Source organism: Rhamphochromis sp. 'chilingali', assembly GCF_963969265.1.
Source record: "Rhamphochromis sp. 'chilingali' genome assembly, chromosome: 2".
Lineage (NCBI taxonomy): Eukaryota > Metazoa > Chordata > Actinopteri > Cichliformes > Cichlidae > Rhamphochromis > Rhamphochromis sp. 'chilingali'.
This window is the reverse complement of record NC_137930.1, coordinates 69483317-69497070: the sequence shown is the minus strand read 5'-3', so window position 1 is coordinate 69497070 and position 13754 is coordinate 69483317.

Here is a 13754-nt window from a genome sequence, read left to right as displayed (position 1 = left end):
ATCTTCCTTGTTGCCAGGGTGACACATACTACCTGGGGACTCTGGAGAATATATGTGATGCAGACACAAAACCTCCTTCCTCTTGAAATAAATTAGTTTACAAGCTGTTGTGTCTGTAACAAACATATAAAGGACAAAGAGAGATTGCATTTTTGTGACTGTTTCAGCTCTTCAGACTCTGAATCAGTGGCAAATGTAACTTTAATGTTGTGGCTCCTTGTATCATGGCACTGTAACATTACCGCACTTTCACCAAGTGAAAACAGCTGAACTAGAGCAAAAGATCAAAGAAAACAGCAGGTGAAGGTTGTTGGGCACCAACCAGTTAAAGGACCACTCGTTTTAGTTTTGTTCATGACTTCAGCAGTTGATACGTGAATAAGAAACTGCATGTTTGGGTGACTCTCAGTGTGTCGGAGGCTTTGAGAGGCCAAACACCGACGGACACTCTTAAAATCTTTCTTTTGCATTAAAACAATTTTGCCCACCCAGTGACAACATTAGTGAAAATACTTTCAAATGGTATATACAGTATGCATACATTACATCAGATAGTATTAAACTATTCCACTACCTGCAGGAAAAGCAGATCAGCTCAGCACACTAATTAACACTCCCAGCAGTGTGTGTGTGTGTGTGTGTGTGTGTGTTTTATTGAAGATGAAAACTTGAGTTATTATTTTAAATGTATGCAGAGATGTATGCAGAGAGGAGAGCCCGACTGGCCCGTTCACTTCATCTGGACGTTAACGAAGACACAGAAGATGAGGGAGAGCGGGAGCTGCGTGGGTCTCGGTCTATGTTTGCCCTCCAGCTGAGATTACACATCAGGTGTTGGGTAGAATTTAATAAATGTGAGGTATACGCCGACGCTGCTCCCACAATCACGTTTTGTTTTTATGGGGACACTTGAACAAACATAATGTTATTGATGACACCTGTGCAGCGACTGCTGATAAGTCAAAATGTCTCAATGAGTTTTCTGGTCAGGTCTCTTAAACAAGTTAAACGTAAGACTCAGCTGTTTGTCAAACACCTACGGGCCTCTGACGATGGCAAAAGGATTTTATTGTTACTAAAATTCTCCAACTTTAGTCATAATAAAACCCGTATGGCATCTTTACATAGCTCAGCTCTGATTTCACCTGAAACAGTTATAAATGAGACACAGAAAAATGCGTTTTATCTGGCTCAGCTACAAGGTGAACACACCGGTCTAACACAAATTTCTCTGCTTGTTTAAAATGATTATTTTCTCTGATGAGACGGGAAAAGAAGTAACTCGTTAAATTCTGCTGTCTGTGCCCGATGGGTCGAACGCTGCTTTCAGATATTTGGAGCCTCTGCTGGAAACTTGGGTTAATATCTGTATTATTATTTATCATTATGTTGGAGTACTGAAGTAAAATCCTTTTATAGTTGAAGAAATGGATGTTTTACTTGTTTGTTTTTAGCAAAGTACAACATTAGAATTAGATAGAACTTTATTAATCCCTCGGGTGGGTTCCTCTGGGAAATTCGATTTCCAAAAAAGCACAGCACCGACAGAAGTTACAGAGTTATACACACACACATATATATAAATACAGAGACAATATAAATAAAATATACGAAGGGGATAAATAGAATAAATAGGAATAAAAATAAAAATACAAATGAATTGCACATTTCAAGTATTGAGTCTATTGCACCGTTGACTATTTACAAAAGTATTGCACAAAAGGTATTGCACAGTGAGGTGAAGAGGCACTACAGCTTAGTTGTTCCCCCCTCCTTTGTCCTCCTGTTTCCCCTCCCTCTCCCCTCCAGAGAGGAGTTAAACAGTCTGATGGCGTGTGGGACAAAGGAGTTTTTAAGTCTGTTAGTTCTTGTCTTGGGGAGAAGCAACCTGTCACTGAACAGACTCTTCTGGTTGTTTATGGCCGTGTGCAGAGGATGCCCAGCATTGTCCATAATGTCCATCAGTTTCTTTAATGTCCTTTTCTCTGCCACTGTCACCAGAGTGTCCAGCTTCATGCCGACCACAGAGCTAGCCTTCCTGATCAGTTTCTCCAGCCTGGATGAGTCCTTCTTTGCTGTGCTGCTCCCCCAGCACACCACAGCATAGAAAAGTACTCCAGCAACCACCGACTGGTAAAACATCCTCAGGAGCTTCCTGCAGATGTTAAAAGACCTCAGCCTCCTGAGGAAGTACAGTCGGCTTTGGGCTTTTTTATACAGGTGCTCTGTGTTGCATGACCAGTCCAGTTTATTGTCCACCCACAGCCCGAGGTACTTGTACTTGTTGACCACCTCCACCTCCTCCCCCTCTATCTGAACCGGCAGTGGACCTGCTCTAGACCTCCCGAAGTCCACAACCAGTTCCTTAGTCTTTGAGGTGTTGAGTTGCAGGTGGTTTGTGTGACTCCATGCGACAAAGTTCCTCACCAGACTTCTGTACTCCTCTTAAACCTGCGTTACCACACTGTGAGCTGATCAAAGCTAGTGTTTGTTAGTATATTTACCTAATGCTCCTCTTTATTGTGTCCTTTACATGTTGTTGAGCTTTCTGTATAAAAACATCACTGCTTTCTTTTGCTTGTTATTTGAATGATTCAGAACACTGAATGTTTCACATGTTGGTTTAGGCTCGTCCTGCCAGGACAGCACAAACTGAAAGCACTGACAGGAAAATGTCTGATTCAGGATCTGTTTCACCTGTATCACACCGACATGTTCTCAAAGAGGCGACCGTTTAGATCAAAGAGTATTTTTGAATCACAGCCTGCTGAAAACACTGCATACAAATCTCATCCTATAGACGGGTGAATTGTCTTCCCATTGTAGCTTAACTTTGGTTATAAAACAGCACAGGGCACCACTTATTAGAAAATATAGCAGTTCAGGCTATGTTTACTCTCTATCACATGAAAGACAGGAGAAATGCAGAAAATTTAAAGGCACTTTGTCCTGTTGTTATTTTTGCTTGCTGGTAATTTAAGGATTCCCCCTCCACCACTGGAAAGTAGGAATCTGAGAAAGCATCTAAAAATGGAACTCAGAGAGTTTTAAGGTTAGAGGGAGGCTGGAACGTCCCAGTATGAGCTGGGTGGAAGGCAGAGAAACCAGACAGGTCATCACAGGAACCTCACAGACAAGCACACTGACAAGCAAATGTTTTAATATGACATCCAAACATAAATAAATACATAAATTAAATGATAAAGAAAGCCTGGGGATAGAATGGCGACAGGCAGATGTGAGCACTAAACGAGAGAGAATGTGGGTAATGGGCAGGGAGGACAGCTAAGAGCACAGAAGACAGAGGCCAGTGAAAAGCAGAGCTATTTAAAACACACTGAAGAGAGAAGAGGACCAATTCAACTAGCACTTACCTACAGGTCACATCCTGTTAATGGAAAAGATGGAGCAATGGGTAGAGAGAAGGAAAGATGGGGTGTGGAGGAGGAAATGGGTCAGGGGTCCAGCGAATGTAACGCTAGCTCCCAAAGAAATCAGAGCGAGAAGGTAATACCTAATGGGCCGGCAGATGAAAGATGCAGACACGCTGGAGCAATCAATTACACCACGCAGACGCCGTGTCAACTCTGCGACCAGGTTATCCCGCCTGCGTCATTTTAATAGCACCAAATATTAAAATAGAAATCTTTTTTCAGGAAAAGAATCGTAGCAGCTTTTTTGTCCCCTGGTTTTTCCTCTTGGGCTGTAAAAATGATAATAATTACAGTTTACACAAAATAGCAGCTGAAAAATATGAAACGAGGATGATCTGTAACCAGTCTGTTTGTCAGCGCTTAAAATAAAAATGCTTTTCTGACTACAAATACTTAGAAACTTAATTCATTGCAAAAATGATGAATATTTATCACCGTTTACAAACAAAATAATAAACACTAGACAATATGCGTGAGTGATTCTTTCTTCTGTTTGTAGTGATGTAAATGCACTCGTGTACTGAGCACTACATCGGGGCAGCAAAAGCAGCACAACTTTAATATAAATGTTTAAATAATACGCACAAAAATAAAATGTCAGCAAAAAACGAAATGGTGTGCGCACACATTGGTGAAATGGCATGGGATATTTATTGTTTCAGCAAAGTTAAAAGGCCCTGATTTAAGACATGGCAGTGGTTCGGTGTAAGCTCCGTTTGATTAGAAGAGGTCAGCAGTTTATAAAGTATAATATTGTCATCATCACTGTGACTGGAACACGTTGGAGAAGTTTGGGTGAGCACAACTCTTCACTTTGTCTCCACAGGAATACCTTTCACACTGCTGTCACAATCAGCAGTGGGCTCTCTCCGCCTACATACAACACATGGGTGAGTGCTGCAAGTTCACAGCCATTCTGTGCTGTTGCTTTAAGCTCATCCTGGGAAAGTTCGATAATGAATGATGACGTTATATTAGGGCCAAAAGTGAAACAGTCCTTACAGCAAAATGCCTCCAGAAGTTTACGGTCCTAAGCATGGCGTGATGTTGAAACTGTTCCTGATGCATACATCTGCCTGATTTCAGAGGAGGCTTAATTGTTCCACTTCTTTAAATCTTCTTTCATCTGTGCACGGCCGCAACACCAACGAGGCTCACGAGGGAAAGCGAGTGAGCCACACGTGAGGCGTCAAAACATCTATCTTCTAAAATTACTGTGAGAAAAATAACATGTGTGCTTTCGTATTTTCCACCACGGTGTTAACAGGCGTGCTGGTTTTTGTTAGAGTGAATAATCTGGTCTTCTGGTTTAATCCGCACTGGTCACTCCACTTATTGAAAAAAAGTGCAACACTGTAACAACTGCCACAAAAAACAAAAACTTTTGTACTGTTTAGTTTGTACTGCTGCTCATCTGCCCCCCCCCCCCCCCCACACACACACACACACACACACACACACACACATTCCTATTTAAGATTTTCTTTATTTAATCACTAGTGTGCACATATATTTATATACATACATATATATTTAAAATCTCTTTTTTCTTTTACTACATCTTATTAATATTTTGCTCTTTACTATTTTTCTATTTATTTTTTATTTTTATTTTTTTTTTCTACTGTACCATTCTGCTGAGTGACTGTCTTCTGCTCGTCAAATACATTTCATTGTGATGTTGACCCTGAGCTAACATGCATATGACAAATAAAACTGGTTGAACGACCACAGATTGTATGAATCCTGCACAACGCACTTTTAGATCCAGCGAACAAAAGATGATTATGATTCACAATCAAGATAAATCAAATATTTCTGATTAAACAATAATCAGTATTGATTATAACCCAAACTTTCCCTGGATGTCCGTTTTTAAGAATTATATTCATTGTATTATTAAACCACAGTTATTGATTTGTTAATGTATAAGTCAATGACATGTTGCACCTGCAGAATATTTGATTCACTCGTATACTGCTGGGCATCTTAATCTGTATAAAGAAATAAAAAATAACCTGCAAAAAAAAGTAAAGCATCCTTTGAAGGCTGCATTTACGTGACAGCGAAGCGGCAAAGGCTGTCCAGATTCAAAGATTCCCGTTCTCCGGATTTAAAGGACAGATCATGAAGGCGTATCCTTTGTGCGCCACCCCAACATTTAGGAGAAACCCTCAGACAGATGAAGCAAAGCTGTGCAGAAATAAACTTTTAAAAGTAGAGTGCTGTCCAGCAGAACAAATGCTGGCATAACGACGAATCTTAAAATGCTAAATGAAGTTAACGCAGTGAGTTTTCTAGCACAGCTAGGTCAACGCCAAACGTGCTCGAACGTTTTAGGACGGTTTGCACTTTTTGCTGAAAGAGTGTCCAACAAACACGGTCGTGGTCATGGTCCCGAATTTCATCCCATTTCCTGTTTTATTTTGGTAACGTCTTTCTTTGTTCTTTGTTTTTTCCTCCTTTGTTGTCTGAAGTGCCCTCATTCTGTTTTAAGTGGCTCACTAGACTTTCTCTTTTGTTATCATCAGCTATTAAAGGTGATGCTTTCTACCTGTAACGTGGTCCTCTCTCTAACAGTAACGACTGCTTTTGCCTGATGCCTGTAGCCTTTGCCCCAAGCAAGTCTTGGACTGTGTGTTTGAACTCAAACTTTTGCCCGCCCCTTGTTTGCTTCATTGGCTGCTTACACCTGGATTATAAACTCATGTGTAATAGTGCTGTCTGATCAGTGATCAGTGTACCTCTGTTGGTCTTCCTTGGTCTCTTGTGCTCTGAGGGCCTCTGGATGTCTGGAGTCTTGGTCTCCTCCATACCTGCTTCATGCCCTGGAGGACGGGGCTGTGCCCCCCCCCCCCCCCCCCCCCCCCCCCCCCCCACACCCTCTAGCAGATTATTACATGAAGGAACCTTTTAAAAACAAGCGCGTCCATGCTCACAGGTGTACACACGGGTGATCACACCCACAAACTACACCCTTTTTGGCTCCTACCTCAAAGCACACTGTGTTCTGTCGATCTTATGTGCTGCACAATAATGTTTAACATTTAGTATTTACTGTCATATTCCCATATATCATTGTGATGTTGTTTATTGTATTGCTCTCGTTTTCTTCTGCTTGTTTTCTTTTTTCTTTCTCAACAGGTGATCGATGGATGTATTTTTTTGTCTGCTTATTTTGTTGGTTTTTGGGTTTTTTTGCCCTTTATCCCCGTCCCTCTTCTCCGCTGTTTTGTTTTTCCCTCTTTCTTTTCCCCAGTCAAGTCTGTCCCATATCTAGCAAGTGAAAATAAAATAAAATAAACAATAAAAGGTGAATCAAATAGACCAATAGGCTGGGATGGTCCATTTGGTAAAGTAAATCCGCATCGTTCTTCGCCTTTAGACAATAATTCTGATGGCAAAAGAGCCAAACGGGACAGGCAAAAAGAAAAAAAGCTATGCTGATAAATCCCACCAAGTTTTCTTTTCTGTAAATTGGTTTGAAATACATAAAAAAGACATTGATAAATGTGAAGCATGAAATGAGCTCGCTCTTACAGACTAATGACATCCAATTAGGAAAAACAGAGATGTCGCACATGGATGTCAAGATCTAATCAAAATGTTGCAGCTGTAGTGCCATTAGGGTTGTTTCTAGCTAACAGGCTGAGAAGCAGTCCATTAGCAGGTGAATCACTGCAGTGTCCCGGTCACACTCTCTCTTTCCTCTGAAAAATGACCGACGTGATACGGCAGGAAGGCTGACAGCTGTGTAAAGCGGCACATGCTTACACCTGTCCAGTCGCATCACCAGGCTGATTATTCTCCTAAAATAAACAGCAGCGCTCGCTGTAAAAGCGCTCTGCATCCACCTTGCATTTGTAGCAGAGCCACAGTCCTTACAGATGTTTCCTACCTTGCATTTCTAACTTTCACTCTCTTGTCGCCCTCGTCTATTTTTAACAAAGTGCCACACCTGGAGCCGCAGATGTGCCACGACACAATAGAAACATCTGATTATTATTACTATTTAATATACCATGAAGTCTGTTTCAGCATCTTTGCAGCTGTATGCCGAATCTCACAAAATCAGAAAAGGTCATTTATTGGAGTTTTGATATTACAGACAAAAATCAATCGCTGCTGTCTGTCTAGTGCAGCCGAGCAGGTTTGCTTACTAGTTTTTCTTTTGGTATTTTTTGTGCTGTTTTCCTTTTCTGTTGCCTTTTCTTCAGAAATCTTAGTTTCTCCTCATGTGCTCTTTTGCTGCTTTGTTCTTTAGTTCTTGACTTTACAGTGGCAAGGTGAGCGAATCTCCTCTACCTCCTGACTCTGTGTGTGTGTGTGTGTGTGTGTGTGTGTGTGTGTGTGTGTGTGTGTGTGTGGGTGGGTGGTGGTGGTTTTGAGGGAGTGGTGGGTTGCAGGTAAAGGTCAAAGCTGACAGCCTTTTAGCAACGCTGCCAACAGCTTACAGAGGAAAACACACAGACAGACGGGTGGATGGAGGAAGAAATGTGTGCAGAAACAGACACAGAGAATGAGCTGGATGGATGGGCGGAGGGAGGGAGAGACGGGATAAAGGTGTAGCTAAGTAGCTGGCCAGATGGATGATGAATGGAGAGGTGGAAGATGAGAATAAAGAGCAGACAGACAAAGGGATGGAGAGGGAACAACAGCTAATCTAAACAATTCAGTTGTAGGATGAACATTCAAAACTCATAAAGGTGTTAGAACGATGCAGACACGCCCTTGTTGAAACAATCTCCAGCCGATGTGCTGCTTTTGGCCTTGGACACTTACATCGCTGTTTGGTGTCTGTTCATAGCTGGAGACCCCGCTCTCCTCAGCACTGATGGTTTTTGACATGAAGGTCAGTTTGACACTGTCTGAGGTGAAAGTGATCAAAACTGGATTTCCAGCTCCCAGTACTCGATGTATTGGCACTGGCCTTTATTATTTTGAAATTCATGTAAGGCAGGGGTGTCAAACTCAAATACACAGTGGGCCAAAATTCAAAACTGGAACAAAGTCGCGGGCTAACGCTAATATCTATTGAAAAAAAAATCTTCCTCTAGATATGAGAATGAATCTTTTCTTATGGACTCAAACACGTTTTGCTGGAAAACTGAATCTGGAACAAGCAAAGCTTAATACTAAACAATATATACATTAGCTGTATAATACCAGTAGGCCAGCTCTGATAGTAATTTGGTATGGCTTCGCGGGCCAAATGTAATTAGAATAGAATAGAATAGAATAGAATAGAATAGAATTCAACTTTATTGTCATTGCACATGCACAGGTACAGGGCAACGAAATGCAGTTTGCATCCATCCAGAAGTGCTTTAGTGATATAGATATATTACAATATATATTAGCAATAGTATAGATATGTAAGTATATTACAGAAATGGGTCTATTATGGTATGTTATAATGTACACGGTATGAAGTATGTTGTGAATATTCTATAACTAAGTATGTACAGGCTGTAGTGAGTACAAGCTATGTACAGGATATGAACAGGATATAAATATGAAAAACTATACAGAATATGAAATAAATAACTTTACAGAATCTGAGATATACAGCTATACAGAAATGGGAACTATGCAAGTTGTAAACAGTTGTAGGATTAAAGATTATTGAATGTACAGAATGATTATTTACACAGAGCTATACAGTAGTGCAGTTAAGATAAGTGAGGGTGTAGATAGTTTCTACAGAGGCTATAAAGTGCTAGTGGTTGTGAGTGGTGGTTCAGTCCATGTTATTATTGTGTGTTTGAGGGTACAGTTGTCCATTGTGTGTGTGTATGTTCAGTCCATGAGTTTAACGTGGGTCAGATGTCAGGAGGCAGAGTTCAGGAGTCTGACAGCTGTGGGGAAGAAGCTGTTCCGGTACCTGGTGGTCTTAGTCCGGAGGCTCCTGTGGCGCCTCCCAGAGGGCAGGAGGGTGAAGAGTCCATGTGATGGGTGACTGGGGTCTTTGATGATTTTCCCAGCCCTTTTCAGACACCGCTTCCTGTAGATGTCTTTTATGGCAGGAAGTGGTGCTCCGGCGATGCGCTGGGCAGTTTTCACGACCCTCTGCAACGCCTTCCGGTCCGAGGCAGAGCAGTTCCCGTACCTGTTATACAGTTGGTCAGGATGCTCTCGATGGTGCAACGATAGAAGTTCACCAGGATGTCTGAGGACAGGTGGTTCTTCCTCAGAGTCCTCAAGAAGAAGAGGCGCTGGTGAGCCTTCTTGACCAGCTTGGAGCAGTTGGTCGTCCAGGTGAGATCCTCGGAGATGTGGACTCCCAGGAACTTGAAGCTGCTCATACGCTCCACAGCCGTCCCCTTAATGTGGATGGGGGGATGTGGGTCAGCATTCCTCCTGTAGTCCACGATGAGCTCCTTGGTCTTCTCGGTGTTAAGCAGCAGGTTGTTTCTGTCGCACCACTCAGCCAGACGATCCACCTCCTCCCTGTAGGCGGCCTCATCGTTGTCACTGATGAGGCCAATCACCGTGGTGTCATCTGCAAACTTAATGATGGTGTTGGAACCATCAGCAGGTCTGCAGTCGTGGGTGAAGAGGGAGTAGAGGAAAGGGCTCATCACACAGCCTTGTGGTACACCGGTGTTCATTGTGATGGTAGATGAGCAGTGGTTATCCAGCCGGACATGTTGGGGGCGGTTGGTCAGGAAGTCCAGTAACCATTTGCAGATGAGGGAACTGATGCCCAGGTCTGTCAGTTTCCTGATGAGTTGTGAGGGGTGGATTGTATTGAATGCTGAACTGAAGTCTATAAACAGCATTCTGGCGTAGGTGTTGTTGTTGTCCAGGTGTGAGAGGACAGAGTGCAGTGCGATGGAGACTGCATCCTCTGTGCTCCTGTTCTGGCGGTATGCGAATTGGTGGGGGTCCAGGGTGGGGGGGAGACAGGATTTGAAGTGTGCTAGGACCAGCTGCTCTAAGCACTTGGTGATGATGGGGGTGAGTGCTACTGGGCGGTAGTCATTGAGGCAAGATGGGTTGGAGTTTTTGGGTATCGGGACGATGGAGGTGGATTTGAAGCAGGCCGGTACCACAGTGTGGGCCAAGGACAGATTGGTCAAACTCAAACTCTAAACTCTAGAGTTTAGAGTTTGAGTTTGACACCTATGATGTAAGGTAATGAAATATAATAATTAGTGAAATGAATACAACCCCTCTGCTTCTAGAGCTGAACATGTGTTTTAAAGCAGCACAGGCTTCTACATTCAAATCCACTCCCTCCTCTTCGCTGCCTCCATTTAAGTTCATTTGTTTTGCTATCAAGGATTTTGTAGCAGGGACACAAGTGAGCTACATCCCAGAAATGCCTCCCCAGAGTATTACAAAAGCAGGAGAACAGAGAACAAGATAACACCTCTAAAACCAGGAAAGATGATCAGGATGTATGAATGGAAAGGCGAGCAACAAGGAAATATGAGGAGAGGAGTGATGCAGAAAGAAGGAAAAGGTTGCACACGAAGAACAAGAGGAAGGAGAAATATCAAAGGCCAATGAGCTTGAGAGGAGAGGGAAGGGGAAAAAGATCACGCTTTAAAAATGACATATATCAGAGGTCTTGCTTGCCCAGGTTTGCTTCTGTCTACACGTGTGTGTTCAGGATGAATGCACCTGCAGGACGGGGGAGACAGATGAGAGACCCTGAGCAAAGTGACATTGCATCCCTCCTCTGATCATCCGCTAGACTCAGGAGGCTCTTGGCGCGCACGCATACATGCACATACATTAACTAGAACAGTATGGAGGGTGTTGGGGAAGAATCAGATGCCAGTCTGCAGGAATAATAAAGACAGGAACAAGTGGAACGAACATCAGCTGCCTGAAACTTTCAGTTCTACGGCGTCAAACAGCAAAGTTACCTTCTGAGTCATGCAACATACAGAACAGGCTTTCACATATAGTACAGGTCAGTATTTCAGTCAGTGGACACAGGCAGCACCGGTGCTGCTGGAATCCATCAAAACATGATTTCAGCATCTCCTCTCAGAACCTGAAAATTGCATATCCCAAAACAGCAGTGCAACAAGGAACGAGCACCATCACAACACCTTAAAGGCTTGCTTTATCTTTAGTGCAGGTCCCTCTGCAGCCGCTTCTGAAATAGATACCCAGAAAAGTAATTGTGAGTAACGTAGAATTTATAACTCGGCACGATTCTGGAGTCCGCAGATAAGATTGCAAAGACCACTTGTGAACACATATTTTCGTATGTTTCTTGAGATATAATCGCGTTAGGGTGTTAACATTAAAAGCGACTTCTTTCCCAGTTTGTTCTTTTATCCCCTCACCTGGAGCTTAACTCCCACTGGCCGCCTGTTAAAAGAAGGACTCCCAGATTAGATCAGAGCCCGTATTCTTCAGTAATCTGTGAATCATGCTCAGGAGGGCTTCCAAAATGTTTGAGTGCAGCCAAAAATCTTTGTTCACCAGAGTGAAAGGAATTAATGAATCTTCCAAATCACTTTAAGGAAGAGAGGAACTTTTCTCATCACTTGCTTGAAAGTGAGATGTCAGTATTATATCAGTTATCATCTCTGTCACACACATATTAGTTATTAGTTAGTGTGAATGCTTGAAAAGCATTCACAGTATTGTTATTCTAATCTTTATTATTATTATTGTGTGGATGCTTTAAGCATCCACACTATTGAGTTCCTGTTTCTCTTTATTCTTTATTATTATTATTATTCTAGTTGCTTCCGTACACTTTTCGCCGTTAAACTACTTCCACAATTTTCAGCCGATTTTCACCGTTCAAATTTTAAACTATTCTGCTATTTTTGCTCTTTCCTGCTACGATTTTTGCTATTTTTAACTATTATACTTTTTAAAATATTAAGCTTTTTTCCTTTAATTTGTCCCATTGAAATGAATGGGAAACTTCTGCAATTCTGCTAAAATTTGCTTGTTTTTGAAACTTAACTACTTCCTCATATTTTCACCTAGAACAACCATTCAAATTTTAAAATGTTCACAAATTATTGGGCTATTCAGGTATGATTCAGCTTTTTCAAATCTTCTACTGTTTTACTTTTATGCCTCTTAAAGTTTTGAGTTGCAAAATTGTGATTTTTCACAAAATACATGTGTTGTTATGGTTGCTATGCTCTTGGCTTCCAGTGTGCCACTGAAGGTTTTGCAATTTTCACTTCATGTCCAAACAACTGTTTGCTACTTGCTCAATTTTCACTCAACTTCCACAAATTATACATCAAAACGTAGGTATTTTTGCTGGCTTTCAGGAAATGTCACTATCATTGTTGTGGGATTTATAGAATTTTCGCAAATCTCCTCAGACCAACACAATGTCAGAAAACTCTCCATATAAAGTGAATGGAGAGCTTGTTCAAAATCACCGCTGGATTTCTGTAATGAGAGGCATATTCGAATCGTCATATCTCCTTAACGAAGCAAAGTTAAGACATGAGGCTTGTCCCCGAATATCTTCAGACACCCCTGACGCTCACAATTCAAGAATTTCTTTCTCACCTATTACCGTTCTGAAATGAGTTGGACTTGTTTGAGGGTAGGAAATTCGTCCTTCGCTCAGATTTCTTCTGATTTCAAACTGTGGAAATGAACCACTTTTTTCTCTCGTCATAACTTTTTGTTGGATTTCCACAGAGACCTGAAAATTTCCATGATTGTTCACCAAAGCCTGCTGTCTCTTACGGTGAAAGAATGATATCGATACTCCAAATAGATTTCAAGTCACAAAGCGTTGTTTGAGGGCAAGTCAAGGCAGTTTTTGCTTCGCTCTACTCAGTTATGGTGCATTAGAAGTCAAATATCTTTAATAATTCATATTTTAATGATAAATTGTAAACACTGGAAGATTCCCCCATCTCTTCTGAACAAAACGGTGTAAGAATGACCGCTCTAGCCCCTACGGTTTGGAAATTATGGTCATTTGTTTGAGGGGAGTCCTCACTATGAGAAATAGGCTGCAATAATCCTGTGCGCCTCTGTGCTGCGTGTGTAAAAAGAGGCACATGTTTTGGCGGGAAAAAGTACACAGGCTCTCTGATTGGTGGATTCAAATTCAGCAGCTCCCAGGCTGACCTAGAAACTTACTTCTCTCTCCCTGTGCATTTTTTTGCTGATTTTTTCATTTAACAAGTATATTTGAGGGACCCTCAGCATGTTCAGCATTTTTTCAGCTGTCCATTTTGCTTTTCCAATTTTTCTGTTTAACTTATTACTATTGTGCTAAATAATACTATTTCTGCTATTTTATAAGATTTGTGCCTAATATAGTATTTCTGCTAAATTACAATATTTCTGCTTTTTATACTATTTGTG